Here is a 17,785-nt window from a genome sequence, read left to right as displayed (position 1 = left end):
GCAAGTCTCTTTATAAGGTACAGGATTATTTAAAACACCACTTCTGGAAATGTTTTGTGCTTCTGTAATTCAAATCTGGCTTCTTTTTTTAAAAAGTCAAATTTTGCAGATTTAGTCCACACTGTGGTCTGTGATCTTGGAGTCTTTAAAAGAAACAAAGGAAAAAAACTAGCCAAGACACTGAACCTTAAAAAATAATAATAGTAACTCTTAACTATTGTTCATGTGCAATCCAACCTTTTCCTAGAGTTTTTAAAGCTATTTTAAGCTATATTTTTCTATACTACAGATATATTTAATAAACAATGCATCTTCTGGACCTATAATCCACAAATGCATGCTACTGTTAATTCATTTACAAAATGCACTGTGATAGCCTCTGAGCAAAAGAGCAATCTTGTTATAATGAATGCATACTATTCTTAATAAGCACACTGTAGAAAAGACCCACACTGCACACAAAAGCACACCCAAACCATTTGGTTTGTTCCCAGAGCTCGGACACCAGCACCACTATTAAATAGCTGTGTGCTGGAAGAGCAATCCAAGTATTGGCATGCAAATGAGCACACTAAGAGGCCAGATGCTGCTCTTTAGAAAGGAAAAGTGTGCTTAAGCTTGAAATTTAGGGGGGAAACCTGTGAATGTTACCAGAGCAGAGGCGCTTCATCATTGTGCTCAGTTAAAGTCCCCACTCAGCAATGGATGTGCCAAGGGGATCAGCTCAAGAAAGAGGAGCAGAACAGAACCTTTGCAAATACATAAGCCTTCAGTCAATCCCTATGGCAAAGGACTTCACTGCTGAGTGTTTGGGGCTTTATATCCAAGACAGGCCCTCCTGTTTAAGAAGGTCTAAGAAACTTCATAGCATTTCTTTAGCATATTTTTATGATTCTCAACAAGTTCATCTATCTTAAAAATTCCAACTTTTAAAATAATACTTTTGGTTGTTAAAAGGAAATCAGGTGGGGTTTTTTGGTTATTTATTTTTCAAAAGGGCTCATCATACATGTCACTGGTCCTTAATTGGATACAAGCAAATTCAGACCTTTCTATTCTCATGGAATATTTAATAATCTGATAACCATTATCCTACCACTGCCTCTTTTGATGATGCTATGAACCAAGACACCATCACACATGAGAATAAAACAGATCTTCAACAACATGAAGGAAAAGCTAACCAGTCTCAGAGATAACAGCTTTTCTCCCTATCATTCTTCTACCTTTGTCTAATGTCTCTCTCTCTCTCTGCTCACCCTCACTCCTACATTGATGGTACCAGAGAGCTTTACAGGGTTTCTCAGAAACAGATAATTCTAAGGCCAGGATTGGGGAGAACTTGTAGAGAGAATAATAAAAGTTGTGTGGGGAAAACAATATAAAACATTAATGGCATAACACAGAAGGGGTAAAGAAGGTCCCTTATGTCCCTACTATTGGTATATTAATTCATGCATTCATTTGGAAATATTTATTACATGCTAGGCACTCTTGAAGTCAGTGCCTGGCTTCATGAAGGCTATAGTCTAGGATAAGTTCTGCAAGGATATCATTGAGAGATAGAACTATGCCAACATTATCTATAACTATACAGGACCAATTAAGCCAAAACTAACATTTTACTGGATATATCTGCTTAATGACAATGGTTTGATCTTTGACACTTTAGGAATCCGTAAATATATTGTTTAGCAAGTCACCTATGAACCACTTTTCCCTATCATGGATGCTATTAGATGTAAGCTTCCAGCTAAACAAACATAGGCTAAAAAAAGAAAAAAGGAACTCTAAACAAGAGGCAAAATCAACAGACACAATAAACTCTTGAGCAGCATGAGATTTTTTAAATTATATATCAAATTTTAATTCTAGATATTTATCCTACTAAACACATTTAGAAGTAGTGACTTTAAACTCACTTTTAAGTTTGCATTAGCCAAAATTCTGTAAAATTACATGGGCAAGTCTCCTACAAAAACATGTCTAAGGATACATTTCAAATGTAAATATTAATCATATACTGTTAAGGAGTGACCAAAAAGATTATCCTCCATTAGTATGAATAATCAAAAGTTAACCTCAAAATTCAGAATAGAAAAGGACATTAGAGACCTTCCTCATTTTGCAAAAACAAGAAACAGACCACCCTGAAAATTAAAGGTATGAAAAACTTAAGGTCTCATGAATAGCTCTTAAATGATAGACCTGATACTCTTGACTCAGTACTAAGTCTCTTGACTCCTACTCTAGTACCATAGTATCTCTCACTGGATCATTTCTAGGAGAACTCCCAAGTTAAATTGTATTCTAAAATAGGTCTTAGGAGAAAAATAATTTGTGGGCCTGAAAATGGTCAGTTGAAAATGCTTGGAAAAGCTATAGCTGCCATCTTTTAAATTCTAACCACAGAGCCCTCTTAAAACAGAATAAGACTACTACTTCCAAGTACATGTAAGAATTACCATATATGAGAGGAGTTTCTTTTTTCTATCTTGCCCCAGAAGCCAAAACCAGGATCTATGGATGGAAGTGCCAACAAAGCAGAGTTTAGTATAAATATAGGAAAGAATTTTCTTTAATAATTAGAGCTACCAAAAATATCAAATGGGCTGACTTCATAATGAGCTTTCTATTCCAGAACATCTTTCAGAGTAGACTCCAGCACAAGATGTGATACTGATGGTAACCTCTAACAACTCTTCTAAACCCAAGATTCTAAATTTGTGATTCTATAAAAATAAAAAAAAATATGAATAAAAGAAAATGCTTTACAAGAAGATGTGGTGTTAAGTGATTTGTTCTGTGTATTATAAGATCCTTGAAGTTTGAAGCTGTTTTCTTTTCATCACTATATTTCCAGCACCTAAAAACAGTACCTTGGACACAGCTGTCACTCAATAAAAGTTAAATTAATTGAATTGAATTTGTTCTATAGAAACAATATTCAAATAGACGACTCTGATTCTCAGAGCAGTTATTACCACTGAGGCAGAAGCACTAACCCACTTCATCAACAACTAGTTGCTTTGCATTTGCATCCACTAGTCTAAAGATGTCCCGGCAGGGTTTGGAGACAATATGGAAAGGAGGTTATAATGTATTAAAGTCACTAATGTAATACAACCTTGGATGGGGCCCTGTTGCGTAGGGTATGCCTGTATCTGACTCATTTGTATCAAACAGTTCTTTGTTGCACGAGTTCTGAAGATTTGAAAAATAAAGCCATTTGGAGAGAACAGGGCATAGCAGTAGGTCTGTCTACAGAGAGGCTGCATCCCATCTGTTCCTGTGTTCAGTCTATTTAGATAGCATCAGTACCTATCACCATAGTACCTAGGTCTGACATGCATGCCATTTCATCCTCTTCATTTTACAAACAAAAGGAGACATAGCAAGATAAAATGACTTGCCCACCATCAAGCAGTAACTGATAGCAAAACTGAGATTAGAAATCACTGGCTCTGAATTTTCAGAGACATTGTAATATAATGAAAAATGTACTGAACTTGGAGGGAAAGTGATACTGAATTTGAATCCTGGTTCTAACTCTTAACTATGTTGGTTCTGTGACTTTCAGAGTTGCTTAATGTCTCTCTGAACCTTAATCTTCCCCTTTTATAAAATGAGAAGCATAATACAATCAACTTACCTCACAATGTTGTCAGGAAAGTAGTATGGAAAGTTCACAGGGTTTTTTAAGCTGTGAAACCACATGATACTCTTTCACAGAAACCTGCAGTTCTAAGAAAACTCTAATTTATTCATAAGAATATTACATATTTACTCTAAAGGGAGTCCGTAGCAGTCATGAAATTTATTGATAAGCAGTGATTGCTGGTGTACTTCCACAGTAACATCACTCTTGCCCTTCACCATTCCTAGCCTACACTCATACTGTATTGCATTAATGGGCTGCCTTTCTAATTAGTACATGCCTGGTTTAGGGAATGAGAGCATTACTCCTTATTTTGATTCACAGTTGAATGTTTGCCTATGGCAAGAGAAGGGAAAGGTTCTTGGGCTTTTCTACCAACAAACTGTTTTACTTTGGTCAAGAAATTTACCTTATTTATCTATCAGATCCTTTAGCATCAAATCAAAGGGAGATAGTTACAGTATAATGTGTTAGGGAAATATTCTGAGCTCTTCATGTATAAGGGTTCTAGAAACATAGGAAAATAGGATTATTACTGATATTGTTGTTTATTACTAATGCAGCTGCAGAATTTGGAGGATTTAAGAGCTCTCTCAATGGATTTCACTGTGGTCTCCAGAATCTGAGATTTAATTTTAAAAGAATTAAATTTCTGGTCCTCTTCTCAGAGGTGACTGTGAGGATACAAACTGACAGGCTGCTGTCTTTTGAGGTTGCATCCAGACTAAGACAATACCTCAGACTGAATAGGGGTGGGATCATCCCCCATTCATCTTAATGGAGTGTTAAACTTGAAGCCTAATTAGGTCCACTTAAATGCCAACATTATTATACTCTTCTCTGCTTATCTTCATACCAGAAACAATCAGCTAATGCACTCATTTAATCTGGGCACATGTAATGATCACATCCAGACACACTGTCATTGTGATATGCTGTTGGGTAGAAATAAAACTGCAAGTTTTAAACATGAACTTTGATTGTTTTTAATTATCTTCCCAACTAGGCTGCTCTCTATTACATAGAAGTTTTAAGGCTAAAATGGTTCTACTGTATATGTCACTCAAAAAAAAGGAAGGGGTGAGGGGAGCCTCAGATAGTGAAGCTCTGATATCAAACTTTTTCCCATAGCAGCAAATAAATGAATGCTAAGTGTTAAAGGAACATTTCAATTCATAGTATATTCAAAGTATAAGAAAGTATAAATATTTACCCAAGGTACAATATATCCTGTGTGCTCATGGTCCCAACAATAGTTTCCCATTCCTGGACCTTGGTGTATCAAACCTAAATTTGTGTGTATATGCATGTATATATCTACACACACTTGCATGCAAGAATGCAAAAAAATGGAGGAAATTAGATCTACATAAAGAAGAAAGATGATACTATAGGAGTCAAGAAAATCTGGGTTCAAATCATGATTAACAAATTACTAACTAGCCAAATCATCTAACTTCTTTGCGCTTCAGTTTCTTCAACTATAAGATACGTCTATCATCTTGCAACTGTAAGATACACCTATGATCCCAAAGAAGTCATATTTGTAAATATTTGAAAGCATCACTGGTCCTATACCAATAAATGTCTTCTGGACAGCTTCCATCTGGTCATCCATCAGCATCTCTAACTCAGTATATCAAAAAGAAAAATCTTCCCTTCTAAAATGGCCCCTTCTCATTTTCTGACTCTTCTTCACTTTTGCTTTGGAAGCTGAAGCAATTCTATCTCTAAAGAGTCATCCTCACAGGGCCATTGAGTTGTTAAGGTCCTTGTGACCTGTTGCCAAGATTACTGTAATAGCTAGTCTCTTGTCTCCAGTTTCTTCCCCTGTTCAACCTATTCTTCTCACAACTATTAAAATAATCTTTGTATGAACCAAACCCAGTATCTTCTGCTTCTGGGACCAAATAAAACTAAGACCATCCATGATCTAGTTCTATCCTACCTTCCTAGAAATTTTCTATCACTCCTTCATGTCATCTACATTCCTGGCAACTTGGTCTATTAATTGTTTCTTGGACTAGGCATGCCATCCCCTACATCTAGATCTTTCTCCATAGCCAGAATGTACTTCTTCCTAACCTCTGCCATATAAAGTTATTATCTTCACTCAGGACAACTAGATGGCACAAGAGTGGAGCTCTGGGCCTGGAGTCAGGAAGAGCTGAGTTTAAATCTGGCCTCAGACACATACTAGCTGTGTGACCGTGAGCAAGTCATTTAAGCTTGTCTGTAAAATGATTTGGAGAAGGAAATGGCAAACCAGACCAGTATTTTAGCCCCCCCAAAATGGGGTCACTAGCAACAGCAACCTAAATTCAAGGTTCAGTTCAGGTGCTTAATTCCTGTTCAAAGCCTTCCCTAGTTCTCCCAGTTATTACTTCTATTTCCTCTAATTACTTTGGATTTTCTCTTCTGTTCTCATGTAATACCTCTTCCGCAGAAAGATTATAAAATCCTAGGGTCTAGAGTTAGATTAAACTTCAGAATCCAACTTATACAATGCCCTAATTTTAAAGATGAAAAACTAAAACCCAGGGATATTGGGTGATTTGCTCAAGGTCACTCAGGGAGCAGTTATACTAAAATTATACCCAGTTATAGTCAAGAAAGGATTTGTTTATTTTATTATACTGTTCTATTCTGTTTATTCTGTTATTAGCTAAAGATAGAACAAAGGACCGTAAACGGTTCTTCAACTTTAAGTAGATATTTCTGCTGACCAATATATTTACACATGAATATACTCATCATGTTCATTCCAGCAAATTCTACTGACCCTATAGCTAAGTGTTGCATTGAGTTATGAAAAGAGAATAAGGAAATAGTTTGGCAGAAATTGAAGAAAGCATCAATAGGAAAGAATGATACTTTTATCCATGAAGTCACCCTTGTCCTCTGTCCTCATCCCCAGGTAAAAGAGCTACCTCAAATTTCATATAACTTTTTCTTGGTTCTCTTTTGCTATGTCATCATAATTTATCATGTATCACACTTCTTTTTTAGTATGTTTAATATCCCTTACTACTATCAAGGACTACCTCATTTTTCAGTTTTGTATTCTTAGCACCTTGCAGTGTGTATTGTATAATAAATGTTGATTGGATGGAATGGAATGACACATATAATAAGATGGTATGTTTGCCTACAAAGAGTAAATCATATGTAGGGTTTTTTTGGCAAGAGCAGATGGTCTGAGTTGGATTATAATATGAGACCACAAAAAAATAAAAGGCAGTGTTAGGAAACCTTAAAAGATATTAATTTTGAACTTACATTTGACACAAAGGAAAATAGGAATAATTAAGTTTATGACTGAAAAGGAGATCTGATGGAACTGATCAACTCTCCTAAAAACTCTGGAAACTCTATATAGAATTGAGCAAATGTGCCCCATCAATTCATAAGTCAGCCATATGAACTCTTCTTTTATCCTACAGAGTTTTTATTAAGCCCCAAGAACAATCAGTTTATCTCTCAGGAAAAGGAAGGAAGGAAGGAAGGAGAGAGGGAGGGAGGGAAAGAAAAAGAAAGGCAAAGACAAGGAGAGAGAGAGAGAAAAAAAAAGAAATAGAAAGAGAAAATATGAAGGAAGAAAGAGAGAGAAAGGGAGACAGAGACAGAGAGAGACAGAAAGACAGAGAGAGGGAGAAAGAAAGATGTGGAACTAGAGAAAATGGGTTTACTACCTCTGGGTCCTGGTATATCAAAGGTAATTTGCCATAGATATCAGTCCTCATATTAGCTCTTGAAGAAAGGCACTGAAATGGGGAATATCCATTGCTGATCAACATAAATAAATGAGAGAAACATAGGTAAACTATCCTATGAGCTCAGCTTTAAGGAGTTCAGTTACTACTGTTTCCAGATATTAATCTTCACAAAAATATTTGGAATGACATGCTAGGGATGAAAAAAAGTGTAGTAGTAGAATTAATTTTTGTCACATAAAACATTATCAAGATATGATCCTTCTCAAGAATTCTTAGATACTATGCATCAACAACTTCATGTTAATTCATTATATGAAAGGATAATTAATGGTGTGTCTTACTCTCTTAAGGTGCAGAAGAGAAAGTAAGGATCACCTGTCAACCCTGGGGAACCCAGCTTCCCCAAGAAACTAATCAAAGAAGCAAAAAGGTCTGTGACCACTATATGCTTCCATTCTTGATTCAGTTAATTTAAATGACTACTGATATTCACAGCCTCTTACCCCTCCCCTCCCTCCTAAATGGCTGAAAATAATGTTATATTTATTTGTGTAGCATTTTTAAACATATAAAATACTTATATACCATTTGAACCCCAAAACAACCCTGAAAAGTAGATACTCTAGTTGCTCATCTAGGAGCATTAGATGAAGCCTGTATGGGCTCAAAGAAGCTAAGCAACTTGATAATGTATTAAGTAGTGGGGCAGGATTTGAACTCGCTTCTTCCTGACTCCAGATCATACACACTATTCAGAGTCCTACTGCCTCTCAGCTTATAATAGTCCCTTTTATTATCACCACCCCTAACTTCCTATGCAGTTTCATGTGTAAATATATTTTTATTGTATTACAGAAATATTTTATTCCATAAACTAAAATTAAAATAAATTTTTAAAAAAATTAAGATTATGTTCAAACCATGTTCCATTGAGTATTAATACATTGTGTCAAGGGATACTGATACTTATGCTATAGAGTACTAACTGCAATCTTCAATGTGAATATTTCTCCACTTTTACAGATCTTAAACTATGGATATATTAATTTTTATCATGGACATTCTTTCTATAAGTCTGCTTCTCTGTGCTGTCAACCCAGCAGATCAATATTATTTGACAAAATTTTTCAAAGAAAAATACTATAATAAAAACATTTTATTTCTATGAAAGTTCTAGTCTGATGCCTGATCATAGGATGAAGATGACCCTGAGTTCGGAGGCAATATCAATGGAGTATGAGTTCTGGTATTAGAAAGGGTTGGAATTCACTCTCCCAAATACATTATTTCTTCTCTCTGAGGACCAATTTAGCTAAACAAAGAGAGAACATAGAGAAGTAAAAAGTGTCCTGGTTCAAGAATTAGAGAAGATAATCTCAAATATTGCCTCTGATCCATTATACCCATATGACATTGGGCAAGTCATTTAACCTCCCAAAATTCACTTTCCTCACCAGTAAAATGATGGGATTGAACTGTTTTCTAATATTCTTTCCACATCTAAATCTCTGGCCATATGGAGAAGTTCAAGGTCAGACAGGTGATCAGTAGGTAATAAGTCCTTCAATTATGATAAACTATCAAACAAATAAATATACAAAGTTATCCTTAATTCTGTGTTTCCACATTAATATTGATGGCATGACAGAAAATGAGGCAGAAGGGCTAAGAATAAGAAAAAAATACTCTATAACATTTTCATAAGTACTACTCAATCTAAGTTCCTTGACCAATAACTAACAAGCGATTATCTTACTAGAGAATTATGATGAAATATAACTGATATAAGAAATGATGAGGGCAGTGGTTTCATAAAAAGCTGGAAAGACTTATATAAACTGATACAAGGAAAAGTGAGCAGAACCAGGAGAACGTTGTACTCAGTAACAGTATTATTATAACAAAGATGAACTGTGAAAGACTTGCTACTCTGATGATCCAAGAAAATTCCAAAGGACTCACGATGAAAAATATTCTCCATCTCTAGAGACAGAAAACTGATGAACTCTTGAGTGCAAGTTAAAGACTATTTTCACTTTATTTTTCATGGGGTTTTTTTGCAATATGACTAATATGGAAGTATTTTTCATGACTTCCCATGTATTTGGGTTGGTTTTTTGGTTATTGGTGTTGAATCATTTTGGTCATGCCTATTTCTTTGTGAACCCATTTAGGATTTTCTTGGCAAAGATACTAGACTGATTTGCCATTTTTTTCTCCAGTTCATTTTACAGCTGGGGAACTGAAGCAAATATGGCTAAGTGGCTTAGTCATGAATCTTGTAAGTATCCAAGATCAAATTTGAATTCATGAAGATGAACTTTCTTGATTCCAAATCCAATACTCTAGCCATTGTGCCATCTAGTTGCTTTCAGATATGTAACTGACTTCTTAATAGAGGAGGGCAAGTCTAGACTATAGAGAAGATAATAATTTGAAACTTAAAATTTAGAAATAAATGTTTTAAAAAAAAAAGCAATCCTAGAAGGTCTGGACTATTATTATTCTCATGTTAGTCTTGAAGAAATTAAAGCAGTTAGAAGTGAACTGATTCACCTCTATGATTTTTTGTCAGTTCAAGTATATAGTTCTCCAACCTAGATCTAAATATTCCTCATTTTCTGTGTCAGCATCCAAATCATACAGCTAATTAGTGATCAATTCTGAGACCAAATTTGAACTGAGGTCTTCATGACTCCTGGGACAGCACTTTCTCAGTTATGCTACATAACTCCTTCTCTAGGTGTTCATAGGGCTCACATACAATCCCTTTAACTCTCTGAGACCCAGATGGTCTTCTAGATTAAGAACATCACTCTATAGTTAAGACAAACTATGGAATACAAATGTACATGAAAGACCAGGAGTGACATAACTGCTGATCATCTAGGTAGCCCTGTTCTCTCTCCTGAGAACCGATATAATTCTCTAGATTTCTAGTTCTCCCCTAAGGTTTGGAATTCAACAAAAATGGAATTTTTTAACTTGTTAAAAAGTAAACCTCTCTTCTCATCAGAATTACCCACTCCACCTGTAGTACAGGACAAGATCTAGGTAAATCTCTGTGCATCATGATTTTATATCATGATTCAGGCAATATGATGGTGTTTATTTTCCCCAGAATGTTAAGTTGATGAACTCAAGTAGAACCCTTCTCCACTTTGGCTTTATATGATTTTGCTTTCACTTTGGCTATATATGATTCTCCCTTCAGGACCTACTTGATCAATACTACTTCCTCTCCACTTACACTTTTCTCACAGTGCAGGGTAAAGTAAGCACATCTACCCAGTCTGAATCTAAGTGCACTCTATGTGAAGTCCTGCTCTTACCACTTTGATCTTATTTCTAGCTCAAGTATAGTTCTCCAGCATAGATCTAGTTATTCTTTATTTTGGGGCCAACATGTAAGGGTGTAGTTTGAATATAAGCCTCTGAGATCTATTTCCCACTAGCTTAAAGAGTTAATAATTGACATGGCCCACCAGCATACCTTCCATAGGGAGGCCTCATCCTTTAGCCTTGTCAAATGTATCAAACTACTCATTCACATTCAACCAATCACCTCAAGGATATGTTTACATCTTCATTCTCATTGCTGGTGGAATTGTGAATTGTGTTCAACATGATTGGGAAGATAATTTGGATCTATGTTACTAAAGGTAACTGTTCAACCCCTTTGACCCAGAAATTTGAATGATCTTCCTTGAAAGTTGCTCTTTATCCTTCATTTTTGAAGAGGATCAATGATTTGCATTGACTTGCAAGTGAATTGAATTTAAGTAAGAGATGTACAAAGCCATCAACCTCACTCTGTCTTCCAGTGCCATCTAAGCCCAGTGAAAAGATGAAAGTCAAGATGACAAATGATGGTTCTGTATGCTATGAATGCTTTGGTTACTTCAATGATCATTGCAAACATATTGTTCTCAACAACCATTTCACCAGAGGAAGTTTTCAGATGCTTGGGGGCGGCATCTTCCTAACTCACCAATGGGTTTGATATCTGTTGGTTATCCTCAGTCTGGTTTAGCCTGTCTTCAGAGATGGCTTTTACCAAGATGTGATTTCTGAATCTACTACAGTTTCTTGGAACCAGCCAACCTGATAGAAAGAAAAGACACACATGTCCAAATGTATTCATAGCAACATTATCTGTGACACAAAAATCTGAAAAATAAATATCATTGAAGGAGAGGGTAAACAAAATTGTGGCACTGATGAAATAACACTCTACCTTAAGAAATTATAAATATAAAAAATCAGAAAAACATGAGAAATCCATATGAAGTGATGTTGAGTAGAGAAAACAGAGTTAAAAATCAGTGTACATCATGATATAAATAAAACCAATAGGAAGAAGCAACAAACCTTGGTTCAAAAACAATGGTCAGTGGTAGTACCACACTATTATTGCTAAAAATACAAATCCCTTCATTCTGTCAAAAACGGATCAGTATTTGAGTGAGATATACTAGGGTATGGAGGGAGAAAATTAAGTATTTTGTTGGGAAGAGTTTATTGTGTCCAAAAATACATATCAATAACCAAAAAAAATTTTAAATACTGAAATGACTCACTGATTTCCTCCAAAGAACATATCTAATACATTGGTGAGGTTTGTTTTATAATATGACTGAAAGGACAAGCAAACATAATTTAATGGGGCAAGTTATCATCTTATATAATAATTCTTTTGAAACAACTCACCATCAAGATAACTGCAGCTTAGGTGCTAACATTTATTGCAGAGAATGAAGGAGAGCTATTCTATGAAGCACCTTATAAGGCCCTCCAAACTAAGTAAAAAGATGTCTTTCCACAGAAAGGTAGACATGAAGGATGACAAAAAAAATCTTGGGAAATAAGGGCCATGATTAGGAAATGAAAGAGGCTTGCAGATGACTCAAAAAACCTCATGAATGCACCTCATTAATACTTTCTTTAAGAAGTGAAGTTGAAGGAGCTGGATGTGGCAACAACAGAAACCATTACAGAGAATGAAACTAACTATAATTTGACAGGAAATACCTTGTTACCAACATAGAAGTCATTTCAGAATCAGATGTCTGTGTACACTTAGATCACCAAGTGGTTAAAGCAAAGGTCAAAATCAAGACCAATTTAGAAGAAAGAATAAATATGAGAGCACCTTGTATGCCATGACAACAGCTTGCCTCTGACCTACTTAAACAAATTGTTGACTCTGAAAAGTGGAATGTGTATAAGAGTAAACATATCAACATTTCTTGAAGACATTTAACTACTATATATTCATATAACCAATAATATAGCATCACACTCAGATCAAAAGAGAACAAGAAATTGCTTCATCTAGCACACAATAGATCTTCTTGCCTAAAACAGTAATGGAAACCATAGTTTAAAACAAATTCATTTAAAAAACATAGCCTAGGAGAAGGCCAGAAGGTTAATGATTAACAAAACAAAGTTATGAGTGTAGGGGAATTGGGGAGATCAGGATTCATAATATTTGTTATAAGATGCAGAGATATACTCATACATACACAAATATATATGTATATATATATATGTATATATGTATACATACATACATACATATATATATATATATATATATATATATATATATATGTATATACAACAATTGACCTATTTAGTTTCTTGCAGACACATTTATGGTACAACAAAGAATCCCCACTCTGAAGGACCCAAATCTCACTAGCTTTACAAACCTGTACAAACAGCTTTGAAAACTTCTCCTACAGGGACTATAAAATTTGCTAGCATCTTTTTTTAAGAGAGAGAGAGAGAGGCTTAAAAAGTAATAGTTTAATAGTCATCCTATGGAGAGAATGAGAAGAAAGTGTTGATGGGATAGTGGGAGAGAAATTGTGGAGAAGACAAAAATAAAATGAGGAATCATTTCTTTTTTTTAATTCTTTTTTCTTTATTTTTTATTTACACATTACTAAAACATATTACCCCCTCCACCACAAAAATATAAAACTTCATGTGAAATAAAGTAAAAGAAAGAGAAAGAAATGTGTTTCAGTTTCTGATACCATCAACTCTGTCTCGGGTGGATCACATTTTTTATCATAAGTCCATCACAGAAGTTACTTCCGTATATTTCCACAGTTGCTGTTGCTGATTGAAATTCCCTCCATCCATTCCTCCCTACTACCATCTATTATATTTTCTCTCTCCTTTCACTCTGTCCCTCTTCTAAAATGTGCTGTAGGGTAATGGAGTGGCAGTGGACAGAGCACCAGCCCTGGGACCAAGAGGCCCCAAGCCCACATACCACCCCAGAGACCCAGCAGACACCCAACCCCATGGTTCTGGACAGACCACCCAATCCCAACACCTTGCAAAAACTAAAAAAGAAAATGTGTTATATCTGACTATTCTCTCCTATGATCTATCACCCATATCCACCCCAACCCCTTGTCCTACTTCTCTCCTTTTTTCTCTAGATGTCTATACTCTATTGAGTATGTATGCTATTTCCTCTCTGAGTCATTTCTGATGAGAGTGAAGTTTCCCTCATTCCCCCTCACCTTCCCCCCTTCCCTATCATTGCGAAAGTTCATTGCAAAAAAAATCTTTTATATGAAATATCTTAGCCTATTCCACCTCCCCTTTCTCTTACTCCCAGTACACTCCCATTTATTCCATTTTTACAATATATCATATCTTCAAATTCAGCTCTCTCTTGTGCTTCATCTATAAAAGTTACTTCTACCTGCTCTATTAAATAGAAATTTCATGAGTATTATCAGTATCATTTTTCCATGCAGAAATACATGCAGTTCATCAACATTAAGTCCCTCATAATTTGCCCTTCTCCTCCACTCTCTATGCTTCATCCGAGTCCTGTACTGGAAGATCAACCTTTCTATTCAGCTCTGGTTATTTCAACATTTGAAATTCCCCTGTTTCATAGAAAGTTCATCTTTCCCCCTGGAAGAGGATGTTCAGTTTTGCTGAGTAGTTGATTCTTGATTGCATTCCAAGCTCTTTTGTCTTCCAGAATATTATATTCCAAGCCCTATGAGCCCTCAATGTAGTTGCTGTTAAGTCCTGTGTGATCCTGACTGCAGTTCCACGATATTTGAATTGGGTCCTTCTGGCTGCTTGTAATATTTTCTCTTTGACTTGGGAGTTCTGGAACTTGGCTATAATATTCCCGGGTTTATTTTTTTTTGGATCTCTTTCTGGGGGAGATCAATGAATTCTCTCAATTGCTATTTTACCCTCTGCTTCTAGGATATCAGGGCAATTTTCCTGTAGGAATTCTTTAAAAATGAGGTCAAGGCTCTTTTTCCTGATCATGACTTTCATGTAGCCCAATAATTTTAAAATTATCTTTTCTGAATCTGTTTTCCAGATCAATTTTTTTTTTTCAAAGAGACATTTCACCTTTTCTTCTAATTTTTCATTCTTTGGTATTGATCTATTGTGTCTTCATTTCTCACAAAGTCATCAGCTTCCTTTAGCTCCATTCTACATCTGAAGGATTTGTTTTCCTCAGAGAGCTTTCTTATCTACTTTTTCATCTAGTCAATTCTGCTTTTTAAAACATTCTTTTCCTCAATAACTTTTTGAACTGTTTTATCGTTTTGACCTAGGCTGGTTTTTAACACATTATTTTCTTCAGCATTTTTTTGGCTCTCATTGACTAAGCTGCTGACTTTGTTTTCATGTTTTTCCTGCATCTCTTTCATTTCTTTTCCTCAATTTTTCTTCTGTCTCCCTTACTTGATTTTCAAAATCCTTTTTGAGCTCTGTCATAGCCTGAGCCCAACTTCTATTTTTCTTGGAGTCTTTAGATGCAGAAGCTTGGACTTTCTCATCTTCAGAATGAGTATTTTGATCCTCCATGGGATCATATGCAAAGTAATTGTCAATGGTCTGGTTACTTTTTTTTTTCCTGTTTATTCATTTCCCCAGCCTGTGCCTGGTTTTAGGGTGCTTCCTGAACTTTTGAGTTTTATTGGGACACCCCCACATGGACTTCAGTGTATGAAGCTCTGACTGCTCTCCTGGCCTGTGAATGACCACAAGTGTACCCCTCTGCCAGGGGGCTGGGGGGTGGGTCCCTGCTTTACGGGGGGCCTAGACTGAGATCAGGATCTGAATGTGGTCAGAGCCCCAAAGTCCTGTTCCAGGGACAGAGGACAGACTTGAGAAGTCTCCCTCCACTCCCTTACCTTTGGTGGGCTGAGCACTCAGGGTGCAGTTGCCTGGCGGCTCCTGCTGGGCAACTCTGCAGGCCTGCTTTTCTTTCCTGGATTTGGACTGCTGCACCACTCTGAGGTCCTGGGCTTTGGACTTTTCTCTGTCAGAGGTCTCCCTGCAGATCTTCCAAGTTGTGCTTGGTGCTCCCTGGGGTGCAGGTCAGGAAACTGCTTCTGCTGCTGGGAGCCATGGCTCCCAGGTGTCCTGGGGCTATTCCTAGGAGGTTGAAGTTCCTTTACTCTGTCAGGGTACCCCTCTAACCTTGTAGAAAAGAGTTTTTTCCACTATTTTCCAGGTTACCTTGGGCTGGAAAATTGCCTCACTGGATCTTTCTGTGGGTTCTGTCTCTAGGAAAGGCTCTTCTCCTACCACCATCTTGGCCCCCAAGAATTTATTTCTTAATGGAACTTACCAACTTTCATCTTGTGAAGAGGTTGAAAAGAATTTGTGAGGAGAAACTTTAAGTATCCTTTAGTGAACAGAATGGTAGAAATGTGTTTCTAGAAGTATCGACAGAGTAAACTGATTTTTAAGGAGCCTCTGATTGTGATCTTTGTTACAACTAAAATACTATAAATAATTATCTCTTTTATTTTATTACACAATTAATAAGTTATATATCCAGTAACTTCAATATTTATTTAAGCATAAAAGATTAGGAATTAGGAATTATTCATATGTGTATAGAGAAATGAACAAATGCTTATAGAAAAGTAGTTTCTTCAGTTTTAGCTATATTTCTAGTAATTAGTTATATTATTTAATTATATGTTATATATTAATTAGATATATTTCTATTATACATTTGTGTGAATATGCTTACATATGTAGCTATACTATATACATATGCATCTATATATTTTTGGACAGATCTATAGATAGGCCATGAAAACTGAAGAACAAGAATTTGAACTAGATTTCTTTTTAGAAGTCTGCCACATTTTCAATGATTCCAAGCTATTCTCTGATTCAAAAACTTATCTTATTAATAACTAAATCATCTAGTTATAAATCATGGAACCTCACATTTAAAACAAATTAAAAATTTAGGTGATCTAAAGAACAATGGAAATATAAATGATTCCAATTGCTGGTACTTGATGTCACTTCAAAACATTGACTGGATGAGTCAGTAAAGACTAAATTCAATAGACCTTTTATCTTGTACATTCAATTCACAAGGAAAGTTTCCAGTTATATCTGAGAACACAAAAGTGAAGACAGCAGCAACAAGTAAAGCTACTGAATGGTGGAAATGAATTTTTAGAAGTAGAAGACATCTTCAGTTAACATAATTCAACAATCACCCACACAGCCAGGTCAACAGCAGAGACTAAGATAGTCATGAAAGAGGCAAGTTCCAGGATACTATACATCATTACACCAAGTTCAAGCCACTTCTCCAATCATCATTTTGTGTTTTAGGGCAGGTTTCAGATCATAAAGAGAAACAAGTTATTTATAAGGTGTGAAGGACTTTTGCTCAGGTGGGTTCAAGAGGCTTCTCACCTCAATAGGACCACAAGTAATTTGCATGGGAGACAGAAATTTTTGGTTGGGAAGGTTTCTAAAAGTTTCTCAAAGGGAAAATAGGTGCCAGACAGGAGATATTTCTAGAACAGCCAGTCAGAGAAAGGCATGATCTCCCAAGACTGATTTTTTTCCCAGATTATGACATGGGTTTAAGTAGACCAAAGCATATTGCCAGTGATAACTTACACACAAGTAGTGCTTGAATAGACATGTGTAATTTTAAAAAAGGAAGTGAGATAGGCACAAAAAATGAGAGGTAATAGAGAATATATTTTTAGATGCATACACACACTTACTTACTTAAAGACATTTTTAAGATGTCATCTGAAACAAGGTAGGAATCCCTTCTTCAGTGAACCAAATATCATCAGTCTCACTAAGATCAAATTTAGCCATAGTTTTATATTATGACAACATGTACATTACAATATCTATACTAACTTACTTTTAACACTGAAAGTCTGATTTTCTTTTAAGATAACACTACTTTGTGGTAGGAATTTACATAATTAATTGATAAATGGGGGTGGGGAATCTCTATTTGTGATCATTCTTAATAATAACTTGGGATTACTTTCAATTCAATATTTTCTTCAAACAACAATAAATAAAAGCATTCTAGTCTAAAGACTGTTGTAATTAATTATTTTTT

At 35.6% G+C, this 17,785-nt stretch overlaps 1 long non-coding RNA gene across 2 annotated transcripts in view; it reads right to left on the bottom strand.

Annotated features, from left to right (window-relative positions):
• LOC141507455 (uncharacterized) overlaps positions 1-17,785 on the bottom strand; it is a 237,489-nt gene that overhangs the window by 64,108 nt on the left and 155,596 nt on the right. For both annotated transcript variants that reach the window (XR_012474148.1, XR_012474149.1), the window contains one exon: positions 11,366-11,478. This is a non-coding gene — a long non-coding RNA (uncharacterized LOC141507455). The remainder of the gene's footprint in view (positions 1-11,365; positions 11,479-17,785) is intronic.

This window comes from Macrotis lagotis, chromosome 1, assembly GCF_037893015.1.
Source record: "Macrotis lagotis isolate mMagLag1 chromosome 1, bilby.v1.9.chrom.fasta, whole genome shotgun sequence".
Classification (NCBI taxonomy): Eukaryota; Metazoa; Chordata; class Mammalia; order Peramelemorphia; family Peramelidae; genus Macrotis; species Macrotis lagotis.
The sequence above is the reverse complement of the archived record's forward strand: the minus strand, read 5'-3'. Positions and strand labels throughout refer to the sequence as shown.